This window comes from Notamacropus eugenii, chromosome 4 (assembly GCF_028372415.1).
Source record: "Notamacropus eugenii isolate mMacEug1 chromosome 4, mMacEug1.pri_v2, whole genome shotgun sequence".
Lineage (NCBI taxonomy): Eukaryota > Metazoa > Chordata > Mammalia > Diprotodontia > Macropodidae > Notamacropus > Notamacropus eugenii.
Genome location: NC_092875.1, coordinates 157,805,135 through 157,818,914, shown reverse-complemented (window position 1 = coordinate 157,818,914; position 13,780 = coordinate 157,805,135).

Sequence of the window (13,780 nt, the reverse complement as noted above, 5' to 3'; positions counted from 1 at the left end):
ATCTACAAAATAAGCTGGAGAAGGAAATGGCAAACCACTCCAGTACCTGCCAAGAAAACCCAAATTGGATCATGAAGAGTCAGATATGACTGAAATGATTGAACAAGTTAGAGTAACTGATTAGGAAAACAGTTTTCTTCAGAAATTATTTGAAGGTATTTCTGTGGTGTGGAGTTGTTAGTACAGAATAAACAAGTTAGTACAGAATCAAGGTGCAGCTTTAAAATGAGAAATGTCAGAAAAGGAAATATGAATGAGACTGAGTACATTGGGTGCATAATATGTCATGGAAAATTAAGAGTTGATCTAGAGCAAGGAAAATGAATTTAATAATAAGGATAAATTACATAATGGACTATTATTGAAGGAGTTTTTGATGATTTTTGAGGTCTGATGAAGGCTCTTTTGAAGATGAGAAGACTAAATCTTAAGAAAAGGAATTCTAAGAAAAACTATTCCATAACTTTGTGCTGATAACTACAACCTGTTACAGTACAGGTAGAAGCATCATAACAGCCTTGGTAGGGGCAAGGGAACAACAATTTTGTTACCTTAAATCAATTTGGAAAATGATTTCTGTAATTATTTCTAATGATATATTTATGATATTTCTATATAGGGGTACTACATTGATTTTGTAAAATCATATTGCATTATGAAATGTTTTATCTTTGAAGGCCTGTCCATTGCAACTGCTCTGTTTTAGTTTTTTAAATGCTTTATTGCTGACTTTTGCTTTCAAGTCACAATCATTTCCTGATATTTTCTTCTCCCCCAACCTTGATTCCTCAAGCAGTCAAGCCTTTTAACAAAGAAAAAAACAGATAAGCAAAATCAGCTGTTGGGTCTGACAGCATATGTCACATTCTACACTCATGGTCACCTATCTCTACAGCAAAAAGAAGGGATGATATATTTCTTAGTTTATTCTATAGGGACAAGATTGGTCATAATTATCAGACAAATCTATTTTAACCGAGCACTATACACGTTAAGCATTTTGATCTGATGTGTCCACTTTTAGAAATTTCTTCCTTACAAAAAAGCATTTCATTTTTTTATGTTGCCATATACCAGGTATATATCACCTTATTAATATATTTGGTTCTGAGGAAAAAAAGAACTTGTTAGAGGAAATGGCATGATAAAAGCAAGTTCCACTGAAATAGTGTGACAGTGGCAAATGCTTGACTTTAAAGCAGGGCTCTCTGATTGGTAAAAGGATATTATTTAGAAATGATGTTAGTTGAAGTGGGTGGTATGACTATTTTCTTAATAAAAACAGATTTTTAAAAACACCCATAATCTCTGAAAACTAAGGATTTATAAAGAAGTGTATGAAAATAAACATTAAGACTAAAGTTTCATTGCATAGATGAAGGTGTGCTTGATTTTTAAGCATGAGCAGAAATTATGGCCAGAATTTATTGCTGCCTCCCCTAACATAGTACCAAATTCAGAAGGGTGAATTTGATACCACCATTTAAAGTGATAACTTTTCATTTTAAGTCTGACAGTTTAAAGCTTGAATAGAAATACACAATTTCTGAAAGGCAGAGGATTTTAATACCAGTTTACAGGGGAGAAGAGGAAAGCAAAAGGTATTAAAGTTTTTTAAATCTGTTTTTCTTCTGAGAAAGAGACCTTGACTTGTTTTTTAAATTTAGCTTTTGTCTATTTATATTTATTTTTTAAAATTTAAGATATTTTAAACTTTGTGTTTCAAATTCTTTCCCTCCCCATCTACTGAGAAGGCCCCAAAATGTTATCAATTATACATGTGAAATCATGCAGAATATTTCCGTATTAGCCATATTGGGAAAAAGGCAAAAAAAAGTAAAGTGAGAAAGTTATATTTTAGTTTGCATCAGTTCTCTCTCTGGAAGTGGATAGCTTTCATAAGTCTTTTGGAATTTTCGATCGCTGTATTGATCAGAGTGGGCCAGTCTTTCACATTTGATCATTATTATAAGATTGCCGTTTACTGTGCATAATGATCTGATTTTTCTTACTTCACTTTGCATATAGGTTTTGTCGTATTTTTTTCTGAAACCACCCACCTCATCATTTTTTATATATCATAATAGTATGACATCACAATTGTATGCCACCACTTGTTCAACCTTTCCCAAATTGATGAGCATCTCCTCAATTTCTGTTTCTTTATTACCAGAAAAAGCTGTTTATAAATATTTGTACATGTGGTTCTTTTCTTTTTTCTGTGATTTCTTTGGAGTACAGACCTAGTGATACTGCTGAGCCAAATCACAATTTTATAGTTCTTTGGGCATAATTGTAAATTATTTTCCAGAATGGTTGGACCAGTTCACAACTCCACTTAGAGTTCATTAGTGTGCCTACTTTCCCCTTCAACATTTCTTATAGATATGAGGTGGTACCTCAGAGTTGTTTTAGTTTGCATTTCTCTAATCAATAGTGATTGGGAGCATTTTTATATGACTGTACATGACTTGGATTTCCTCTGAAAACTGTTCATATCCTTTGACCATTTATTAATTGAGGACTGGCACTAATTTTCATACGTTTAACTCAGTTTCCTATATATTTGAGAAATGAGACCCTTGTCAGAGAAACGATATAAAAAATTTTGACATTCATTTTCTATGGTACCTTTTGGCAAAATAGAGTATACTTGATTATCTCTTTTAATTGCTTTTGCTTTGAGATCATAATTGCTAGCCTTGTCTTTTTTATTTCTGCTGAAGCATAATAAACTGCTTAACCCTTTATTTTTACTCTGTTTCACGTGTGTCTCATAAATAACATTATTGAATTCTGCATTTTGCTATCCACTTGCTTCCATTTTATGGATGAGCTTATCCCATTCCCATTCCCAGTTATGATTATTAACTATTTCCCTATCCTATTGTTTATCTTTTTTTATCCTTTTTTATATATTTTTTTATAGATTTCTGAAAGGGACTTCAGAAAATACATTTCATTTATAATTTTCATCTAATTATATAATTTTAATATAATGAGCTTCTATTAAAAGTCCTATTCTTGTTATGTGGATTTGAATCTGGGTTTTTCAAGGCTATGCTGGTGGAAAGCAAACTGGTAGGTCTTATAACTAGCTGGAAAGTTTAGTAATAGAGTAATCTTAAGCTGTTAAGTCATATCTGACTCTGTGTGAAAGTTCTTGGAGTTTTCTTGGCAAAGATATTGGAGTGGTTGGCCATTTTCTTCTTCAGCATATCCCCATTTTGCAGAAAAGAAACTGAGGCAAATAGGGGTTAAGTGACTTGCCCAGGGTCACACAGCTAGTAAGTGACTGAGGCCAGATTTAAATTCAGGCCTTCCTGACTCCAGGCCTGGTGCTCTATCCACTGAAATACTTAGCTACCCCCAAAATCTAATAATAGGTCTACCTAAATCTGGAGATGCTTACTATATTCTAGAAGACTGATTACCAGATTGTATTAAATTTTGTTTAGATTTAGATTTTGTTAAAGCAAATCACGAAATCATGAAAAGGTTGTAATTGGTATCAGTAGGCAGCACCCAGTTTATATAGATATTTTGAAATACTTTATAAACATTTTCATTGTGCTGTGGTTGCAGGTGTAGGCAGAAGTCGTCTTGCTTTGAATGGAACCTTAACCAGATTATTTGATATTTGTTTGCCTTATGAGTTTTTTTAAGTTAAATTTTTCTCCTCTTTTTGCTTATGAAGTGCATAGAAATCTTGAGATTCTTTAAAGCATAAGTGAGTATAAAATGGTAGGTTGGTTCCTTAGTAAATGTTGCTGTGTCAGTCTTGTGAAAAGTAGCACAACAGGCAAATCTTTCCATTCTCAGGTATATGATTTTAGGTGACATCTGCTTATTCTCTTCAATGACAGTTTGTTTCACTTGACTCTATAGAATGCGCTGCAGTTTACAGAGCTGAGGAAGTGTGGGAAAGTAGATTGCATGTTTGACCGTATACTCTTAATTTCCAGCAGACTGGATTTCAGAACCAATTTAGAGGGTTGCAAGCTTCAGATTTTCCTATCTGAGTTCAATCTCCCAGGTTTAAATCAGTCTCTTCAGTTCAATCTATCACGGTGTCATCCTTTGTAATCTACAGCTCTTCCCTGATGGGAAAGAAAGGAATGAGATTTGAGGTAATTTTTTAAAATTTAATTTTAATTTTCAGTTGCAAGTTCTCTCCCTGCCTCTCTCCCCTCCCCTCCCATTGAGAAGGCAAGAAATGAGATACTCATTATGAATTTGCATGATGAAGTCATGCAAAGTGTATTTCCATATTAGCCTTGTTGTAGAAAAAAAGCAAGAAAAATTAAAGAGAAAAAATATGCTTTAATCTGCACTCATAGTCTATCAGTTCTCTATCTGGAGATGGATAGCATTTTTCATCATGGATCCTTTGGATTTGTCATAGTTCATTGTATCGATCAGAATAGCTGAGTTTTTTGCAGTTGATTATCATTAACAGTATTGCTGTTACTGTGTGCATTCTGGTTTTGCATCAATTCAAATTAATCTTCTCAGGTTTTTCAGAAACAATCCCCTTCAGTTTTTATAGCACAATCATATTCCCTAACAATCATATGCCATAACTTGTTTAGCAATTCTTCAGTTATCGAGCATCCCCTCAGTTTCCAACTTATTGCCACCACAAAAAGGGCTGCTCTAAATATTTGTATACACTTAGGTCCTTTTCCTTTTTCTTTGATCTCTTTGGAGTACAAACCTAATGGTATTGATGGGCCAAAGAGTACATACAGTTTGATAGTCAAAAGTTTTGGGGTAGTTCTAATACTTCTCTAGAATAGTTGAATTAGTTCACAACCCCATCAACAGTGCATTAAGTGTTCTACATCCTCTCCATCATTTGTCATTTTCTTTTACTGCCATGTTAGCCAGTCTGATGAGCATGAGGTACCAAGGGTGAGGAACCAGCAGCTTCGAGGCCACATGTGGCTTTGTAGGGCCTTGGGTGTTTGACTGAGTCCAAGTTTTACAGAACAAATTCTTTTATTAAGGGGATTTTTTTCTGTAAAGTTTGGATTCAGTCAAAGGGCTGCAGTTGAGGACTTGGAGGGCCTCATATGGCTTCAGAGGTTCCCCGCCTTTCAGTGGTAGTCCCTGATTTGAGGTATTTCACTTGAGATTTCTTTATAACCAATGTGGATTACACTTCAATTATGTTAGAAAATATAGCTTTCCACAGACTTGCCTTTTATTATGTTTCTGGGATAATAGTTGTCATCACTTGATGTTAATGCTATGAAGAAGTTTGTTATGGAAGACAGTGTAGTGAACATAGACCCTAATTATCCCAGGATTTTGTTTTTTGTATCTGACCCATTTTAGGCATAGAAAGTAAGGTGACTGTCCTCCTGTTTCCATTATCTCCTCTCTAATCCGTGCTCTACGCAACTGCCCAGTTGATTTTCCTTAAAAGCAGTTTGTAAAGATACAGCTGAGAAGGAAAATTCAAGGTCATCGAGTTCAACTCTCTTATTTTACAGATGAAGAAGAAACTGAGTGACAAAAAGGTTAAGTGACTTGCCCAGGGTCACATAGCTGGAAAGTGTCTGAGGCCACATTTGAACTCAGGGCTTCCTAGTTCCGGACCCAACTTTCTATTGACTGTGCCACTTAATTGCTTTGTAAGGTGCGGAATGAATATGGAAACCTCATTTTTTATTAATCTTTTGACAAAAAGGATTACACTTAGGGTTAGTGTTTAACGGATTTGGGAAATGTTTTATGTGCATGAAGATACTAAGGCTGAAAATATAAATGTGGGCAAATATCCTAATGGAGAGTACTATGTGCAACTTTATTGATCATGGACCTATTTGTTTTGTTCCAAAAGATAGTCATTAGTTAGCTTAAGTATGACAACCAACCTCTCTCCTCCTTTTGAAAACTCTGTAAAAGACTGGACCCTGCCAAGAAATGTCAGACTTTAAATATATTCTCTCTTACTGGGAGGCAGTACTAAATTAAATCCTCAGCTTAAATAAAGAATTGTAGTTGACTTGTATAATTTTCCACTAATTAGTGAATTTGCAAATAGTCCTAGTTAGGAACTACCGAAGATGGATTTGTTTTGTTGTGGGATTACTTCAAAAAATAGACTTATGAAGAAAAGGAACTAAGGCAATTCAGAAACCATGAAGATTGAATTGTCAACCAAAAAAAGGAACTTAATTAAGGCTTACTCTAATTTAAAATCCTTCTTTGTGTTCTGTCCTACTCTCATCAGTAAAAGAGTTTTGAAGCCTGGATTTACAATGCTACTACATTGTTGTGTTTGGCAACAAAACACCACAGAGAATTAGTAAGTAAAGAATGTAGGTATCTTCAAAGCTTTATTTCTTTCTAGGACAACTGAACTTTGAAAGCAGAAACTTACTGAAATTGAATTTGTGGAGTTTAAAACTAGTGAAACCAAAAAAAAAAACTGCTGAGAACTTATTTGAAAAATCTACCATACTCTTCCCCCCAAATAATAGAGGACTTCTAAGGCTATATATGTAAATTAGCTTTTCTCCTTCAGCAGTTGCGTCAAGTTCAGATTATATATTCCTGGGTGTTGTTTGAAGTTTTAATTCATCAACTGAGTATTGGCCAAAGAATGCTGTCCAACTTGTCCCTGTTTTAACAGGTCGGTAATTCTGGTGTATATGAGAATGGATGACTTTTCCTGCCTTCAGATTCAAGCCTTTAGCAATCATTTTTCTTATTTTTTTCTTTTAAAATAGTCATCCATAAATGTGTGTGTGTGTTGTCTCTTTCTAGTAACTCTTCACTTCTGTTCTCCACTCTCATTGGACACTCTCCATTTTAGCAAATGATGACAGTTAAGCAACATACATCATGGTATGGCTTTTTTTTTTTCTAAATGATTTCCACTACTCTGTTATGTCACCATTTTGTATTCTGCTTTTTTTGAGGTGGGCAATCCATTTCTTAGCAAGATTAAAAACAAACAATCAGCAAACCCTAGTTTTTATGAACTTTTCCTTTGTTCCTTGTCTTAGAAGTGTATACAGTAGGTTTATTCTTTCATCTTGTGCATGGTAAAACAATGGGTAGCATCCAGGCACAGAATCAGTTTGAGAGTTGGGAATTACTTTGGCCCCATCTAGTCCAATTCATACCTGAACAATCTTCATTGTAAGATACTTAACAAGCCTTTTCCAGTGAGGGGGAACCCAATACTTCTCAGTTTGTTTTTGGACACTTGCAATTAAGGAAACTTTTCCTGATGGCAAGCCAAAATAATGCTTCATCGAAGCTTCTATCCATTGCTCTTGGGTCTACTCTGTAGGGCCATATGTAATACATCTGGGAAGAAAGAGGAGGTGACCCAAATTTTCAACCATCATTCTTTTTCTTGTTGATTGGATACTTTATATCATATTGAGAGCTGTAAATCTGGGTGACTGGATCACTGTGTCTTCAGCAGTAAGAGGGAACTTCCAAAGATGGGTGAGATTAGGGGAACATATTTTGTTGTTTTGGACATATTGAATTTGAGATGCCTATAGGACGTAGAGTTTGAAATGCTCAGTAGGCAGCTGATGATGTGGGACTGAAACTGAGAAGTCTCTCTGTCTCTGTCTTGTCTGTCTCTTTCCCCACACACATATACATATATATGTACAGTGATAGATCTGGAAATCATCGACTTTGCCATTCCTGATTCAAACACTAGATTCCCACTTTCTTCCTCAGATTAATTATTAAATCCCCCAGCTTTAGAGTTTGACTTTTAAGTGTTTCTGCTTCTTTGCCAGCAATCAAAAGTGCCCATTTTTAATAATCTATGATTCTCTCTATTGCTTATTTGGTTATAATTTCCTGTATCCATATTGCAAAGGGCATTTTCTTCCTTGCTCCTCTTATTTATAATGTGACTTTTTATACCTAAGTCAGGTATCCACGTGGACCTTGTCTTGGTGTGTGACATGAAGTATTGGTTTATTCTTAGAGTGTTGTTTGTGCTTTATTCTCAGGGAAGACCATGACATCAGGAAGATGATGCTGTGACCTGCTAGTGAATTGGATTTAAGTGAGGAGGGCTGTGCAAGATCACTGGCTGATTCACTTCCTCCTCTGAAACCATCTGGGTCCAGTGGTAGGAAATAAATCAGAAGGACTGGAGATAGCCGCCTTGGCTTGTATCTATCTTCTGCTAGATAGCTTTCCAATTTTCCCAACAGTTTTTGTCCCATAAAGTGCCCTTACTTCATGAGTGGTGGTGAGGGGAGCAGTGAGCGAGGATAGAAGGGTCTGGGTTTATCAAACACTACAACTTTATCTTTGTTTATGTGTGTTTTATATCACTTAAGATTCCAAGCCAGCAAAAGAAACTTTTCCAGATGAAGCTCTTTTTTCCTAACACTGTTTGGAAAATACTTTCTATTTTTCAGGTTTAAGAAACCTCCACTTATTTTTTCCACCAGCTAAAACTAAATGTCTCCTCTTTGCAAAGGCTGCTTAGTTTGTAAGTCAAGGGACAGGATTAAGTTCAATCAGTGAGTTATAATGAATAAGGAGGCAGCATCTAGTTTGTGGGGAAAAAGCAATGGTACTCTAGGGGAGCGGCTTCTGCCTCTGACAGTTACCACCCTTGTGACCTTGGCCTGGTAGCCTCCCTGAGTTGGATTAGATTGTCTTTGAGTCTGTCCAACTATGGCTCTGTGATCTTATGATATAAGCTAAAGGCTGATGTATTACTTAGTTGCCCTGAATCTGAGTATGTTTCCAATGTAGTTAGTAATTGTAGTATGTTTTTCTTAACTCATAATGAATACCTAACATTTACCCTGTGAGGCATCTCGAGAGTAGTGGATAGAGAGGGATGGGGCTTTGAGTTAAGAAAATCTGGTTCAAGTTCCATGTCTTACCCGTAATTAGTTTTATATAACTGGAGCAAGTCACTTGATGGTACCAGGACTTAAAATAAGTCCAACCCTATTGGTAGCAGGATTCTCCAGTTCTTTAATCTTACAAACTGCTTTCATAGATGAGATCTCATTCTATCCTCTTTATAACCCTTTGAGGTAAGTAGAGCAGCTAATGCTTATCTACATTTTATGAATAAGAGAGCATGGACTGGTTAAGTGACTTGCTTATGGTTTAATAGAAAGTAAGCAGTGAATGTGAGGTGAAGATCCAAGTCTCACAGTCTACAACTTATACATAACACGATATTCTCTTGAAGGAAAAAAAAAAGTGTTCCTCCAGAAGCTCCATTATCAATATTAACTGGTTCGGGGGAGGAGGAAGCATCAAAATTGGACCTGTGATAGATAGGATATCCTCTGTAATTCTGGAAGCATCTCATTGTCCAGATATAGCAACTTAATTGTCAGGAGCAAATTATATCTATCCTGGCTGTATTTTCTATTTTTCATATTTAAATTTTTTAAATTATAGAAATAGGTGAAGTATGGTTTCTTTATGATGAGAAATTGCAAAGCAGATGATTTCTCTATATGTGTGCACATGCATATACATGTATACATGTAATATAACGTGTGCATATATCCTCATGTACATACATAAAGTTCTAGCTTCTTTCGAGTGCCAATCCCACATCCATCAGCTGCCTTTGGGTATTTCAAACCATAAGTCCCATAGGCATCTCAAACCCAACATGTCCAGAACTGAACAGAATGTTTTCCCCTAATCCCACCTGTTTTCTAAAGCTCTCTCTCTTATTGCCCAGGGCACCATTTTCAAACTCTCAATACAATTAGACACTATCTAGTCATTTGCCAGATCTAGCTGCTTCCTCTCCACAATATCTCTGATGTGTTTCCATTCACATAACCACCACTCTGATTCAGACCCTTATTATTTCACCTGGATGATTTTGTCATAGAAAATAATTTCTTTCTCTGCCTTGTGCCTCTTCTTACTTAAGTTCACCATCCACAAAGCCACTAAAGTGACTCCAGTGCCTTTCTAGTAACCTTTGGGATCAAATAGAAACTTGTCTGACTTTTAATGATCTTTATAAATTGGCCCATTTCTACCTTTCCCCCCTCATTTTACTCACTATTCATCATCACAAACAACACAGTCTAGCCTGCTTGCTCTCCATTTTCCTGTAGCTGGACTTTAAAATTATTTTATTTTATTTTAACTCTCTGTCCCCCATGCCGGGACTACTCTTCCTCCTCACTTGTGCCTTTTGAAATTTCTAGTTTCCTCCAAACTCAGGCAACACTTTCTACAGGGGGCCTTTCTTGGTCTCTCATCCAAATACCAGTGACTTCTTCCCCTCTGAGGTTACTTTGTTTTTACTTTTAAAAATTAAGCTTTTTTATTTAATAAACATTTTTTCTCTCTTCCTCTCCTCCCTTGTTGAAAATAAAACCAAGACAGTTATAACAAATTTGCATACTCAAATTGCTACATGGTCCATGTCCAAAAATATATGCCTCATTCTGCATCTTGAGTCCATCACCTGTCAGAAAGTGAGTAGTTTATCCTGGGATCAGTGTTGACTCACTCATTACCATGTTACCTCCTTGTGGGTAGAAACTGTTTTACTTTTACCTTTCTGTCCTAAGATCTTTAGGACCTGACACATAGAAAAACTGATTGATTGACTTAATGACTCTACATAAAATCTTTGTTTATTGTAAGAGCTCAATAAATATTTTCCACTCATTTGTTTTAAAGGCCAAAGTCATGTAGATATATACTCCCTTCTCACAAAACTATTCAGCCTTGGTGATAATTTTAACTTTTTGGTGAGAAGCAGGACTGATCCAAGTAGTGATACTAAAGCAAACCTAGGCTTATGAACCACAAAGTGGTTAGAGTACAAATTTGACTTCTAACTAAAAAGTAAATATATTTTTGGTTATTTAGCTGATAACAGAAGAGAAATGTTCTTCCTGTAGTTGAGGTATTTTGATTTTTAAGATCAAACTACAGAGAACCTTTTAGTCCTTGATATTACGGAGGCAGGGCAATTTTATATTCTAAGTAAGGCATGAGAGATTCAGACGTGCTGAATTCTGCCATTGAGTCAAGTAAGTGTAAATAAGACCAATCTACTTTGAGTCATGTTTCCCTTATCAAATGGGAATGGTAATGTTTGCCTGCTTCATAAGCATGCTTCTTTGCAAATGAAAATGCTTATGAAGTACTTTGCCACCATGCCTAAGCCTCTACCACCACTACTTCCATAAAGAAAACAATCAAGCATTTATTCCTACTGTCTATCTATGCTAGGCACAGGAGAACTAAAGATAAAAATGAAACATTATTTACCCTCAAGGTGCTTACTTCTACTGGGAGAAGTGTGTACCTACATAAGTAGCAACTAAATATATGTAGAGTAAATGCAAGGTAGTTTTTGGTGGTAGAGATACTAGGAGAACTTTAAAGCGAGCTGAGGATTCTGAGGCAGAGAAGGGTGGGCATTACCGGAATCACAATGGAATCCATGTGGAAGGTCTGTTTGTTTAGACTACAGAGTTGGTGAAAGGGAGTAATGAGTACAAAGTCTGGAAAGGTAGGCTGGAACCAGATTATGAAGAGCTTTGAAAGATAGAAGTGTTTGTATTTTATCCTAGAGGCAAGAGGAACTCTGGAACTTCTTGATGTAGAGAACAACAAGGTCAGACCTAAGCTTTAGGAATATCACTTTGGCAGTTGTGTGGACGATGAGTTGGACAAGAGAGTTGAGTCAGGGAGACCAATTAGGGCACTGAATAGTTCAGACGAAGGTCTAAACTAAGATAATAGTTCTGTGAATAGAGAAAAAGAAATATATATAAGATATATGGTGGAGGTGAAATTGGCAAAACTTGGCAATGGAAAGAATATGGGAAAAGGAATGTATGAGGGAGAATTGAAGAGTCAAGTGTGACTCCCAAACCTGAGTAATTGGAAGCATAGTGATGCCATCAAAAGAGAGAGGGAAGTTTGGGGAAAGGGTAGTAGGTTTTTGGCAAAAGATAAATTTTGTTTTGGACAAACTGAGTTTTAAATATCTCCAAGATTTCTTAGTTTGAAATGTCCATTAAGTGATATAGTACTGGAGCTCAGGAAAGGTTCCAGGACTGGATTGGGGAGTTACAGTAGAGATAATTGAATCTGTGGGAACTTATTAGAGAGAGGGTTATAGAGAGGTGCCCACTAAATACATAGCCTTCAGGTGCACCCCTAGATACAAGAGAAATGAGTGATGATTCAGCAAAGGAAACAATGTTATTAAAATCCAGAGAGGAGAGAATATCCAGAAAGATAGGGTGGTCTGCTAGTGTCCACTGCAGATAATCAGGATAAAGACTGAGAAGAGGTTATTGGATTTGGCAATTAAGAGGTTGGAGAGATCAATTTCAGTTGAATGATGAAGTTGAAGCCAGATTGCCAAGGGTTAAGAAATGGGTGAGAGGAGAGAAAGTGGAGGCAATAATTGTAGATGTTCTAGGAGTTTGACTGCAAAAGGTATAAAATTATAGCTTGAGGAGACGATAAGGACAAATGAGGGTTTTTAAAAGCTGTAGATCTGCCTATGTTTGTAGGTAGTGGGGAATGAGCCAGTATATATTGAAGAGATTGAAGTTGAGAGTGGCTGATAGTTGTGGGGACAGTCTCCCGAAGGAGAAGGGAGGGGATGGGATCAAATGTACAAGTAGAGGCTTATCCTTGAAGAGAAGGGCTATCTTTTCATCAGAGACTGAAGTAAAGGAGGAGAATATGGGGAATAAGGCAAGAAATGTTGAGGTGTGGAATAGGAGAGAAGAGAAAGCTCATAGGGAAGGGTTTCTATTTTTTCACTGAAGTATGAGACAAAGTCTTCTGCTGAAGAGGGTGTGATGAGGGGGAAATCAAGGGAGTTTTGAGAGAAGAGAGAACAGCAGCTCTGGAGAGGGCAAAAATCAATTGGGAAAGAGGAACAGGATTATAAACAACTAAATATTACATGATATTTGTTCTTAATGATACATTTATATAGCTCTTCCTTCAGTTGTTGGTTTGATGGGAAAAGAATTTCTACAAGCAAAATTACTTCTTTGCAAAACAGACAAATTGTTGAACTGATAGAGACTACTAAGGAATTACCTCCATTTTGTTCAGGTAAGAAACTTGGTGAAGCCCCACCTTCTCACCTCTGCCTCTCCTGGCTTTTTTCAAGACTCAGCCCAAGTGACACTTTCTGCAGGAAACATTTTCTGGTCTCTTTTTCCTGCCAGAACCTTCCCTTCACTTGGTATTAGCTTTGTATGTATGTTGTATATAAATATATACAAGCTCTTTCCCCTTAATAGAATATAAGCTCTTTGAGGGCATGGACTGTTTCATTTTTGTCTTTGTATCAACTGTACCTACCATCCTCCTTGGCACATAGTAGGTACTTAACAAATCCTTGTTGATTAGGAGTCAAATGGCTAAGGATCTGTCTGTCTGACACATGTGACCCTGGGCAAGTCACCTAAGCTCTTAGCATTTCAGGAAACTTTCTAATACCAAATTGTAGAGAAGGTGCTGACCTGCATTCCTACCCAGGAGTTCTCTATACCAGTGAAACCACAAATACAGTCTCTATCTCTTTCCACCTCACAGGGCTATTGGGAAAATCAAATGTGATCACTCTGCAAACTGTTAAATGTATTATCCATGTACGATAATACTGTTCCATTGGCATTTTAGCAACGAGTCCATTTATTTTCCGAGGAAACTGAATAAAGGGTTTGGGTTTTGTCTCCATTTTATCGGTTTCTTTCCACCTTCATCACTTCCTTTGATTCTGCTGTGCAGAGAAATCCTA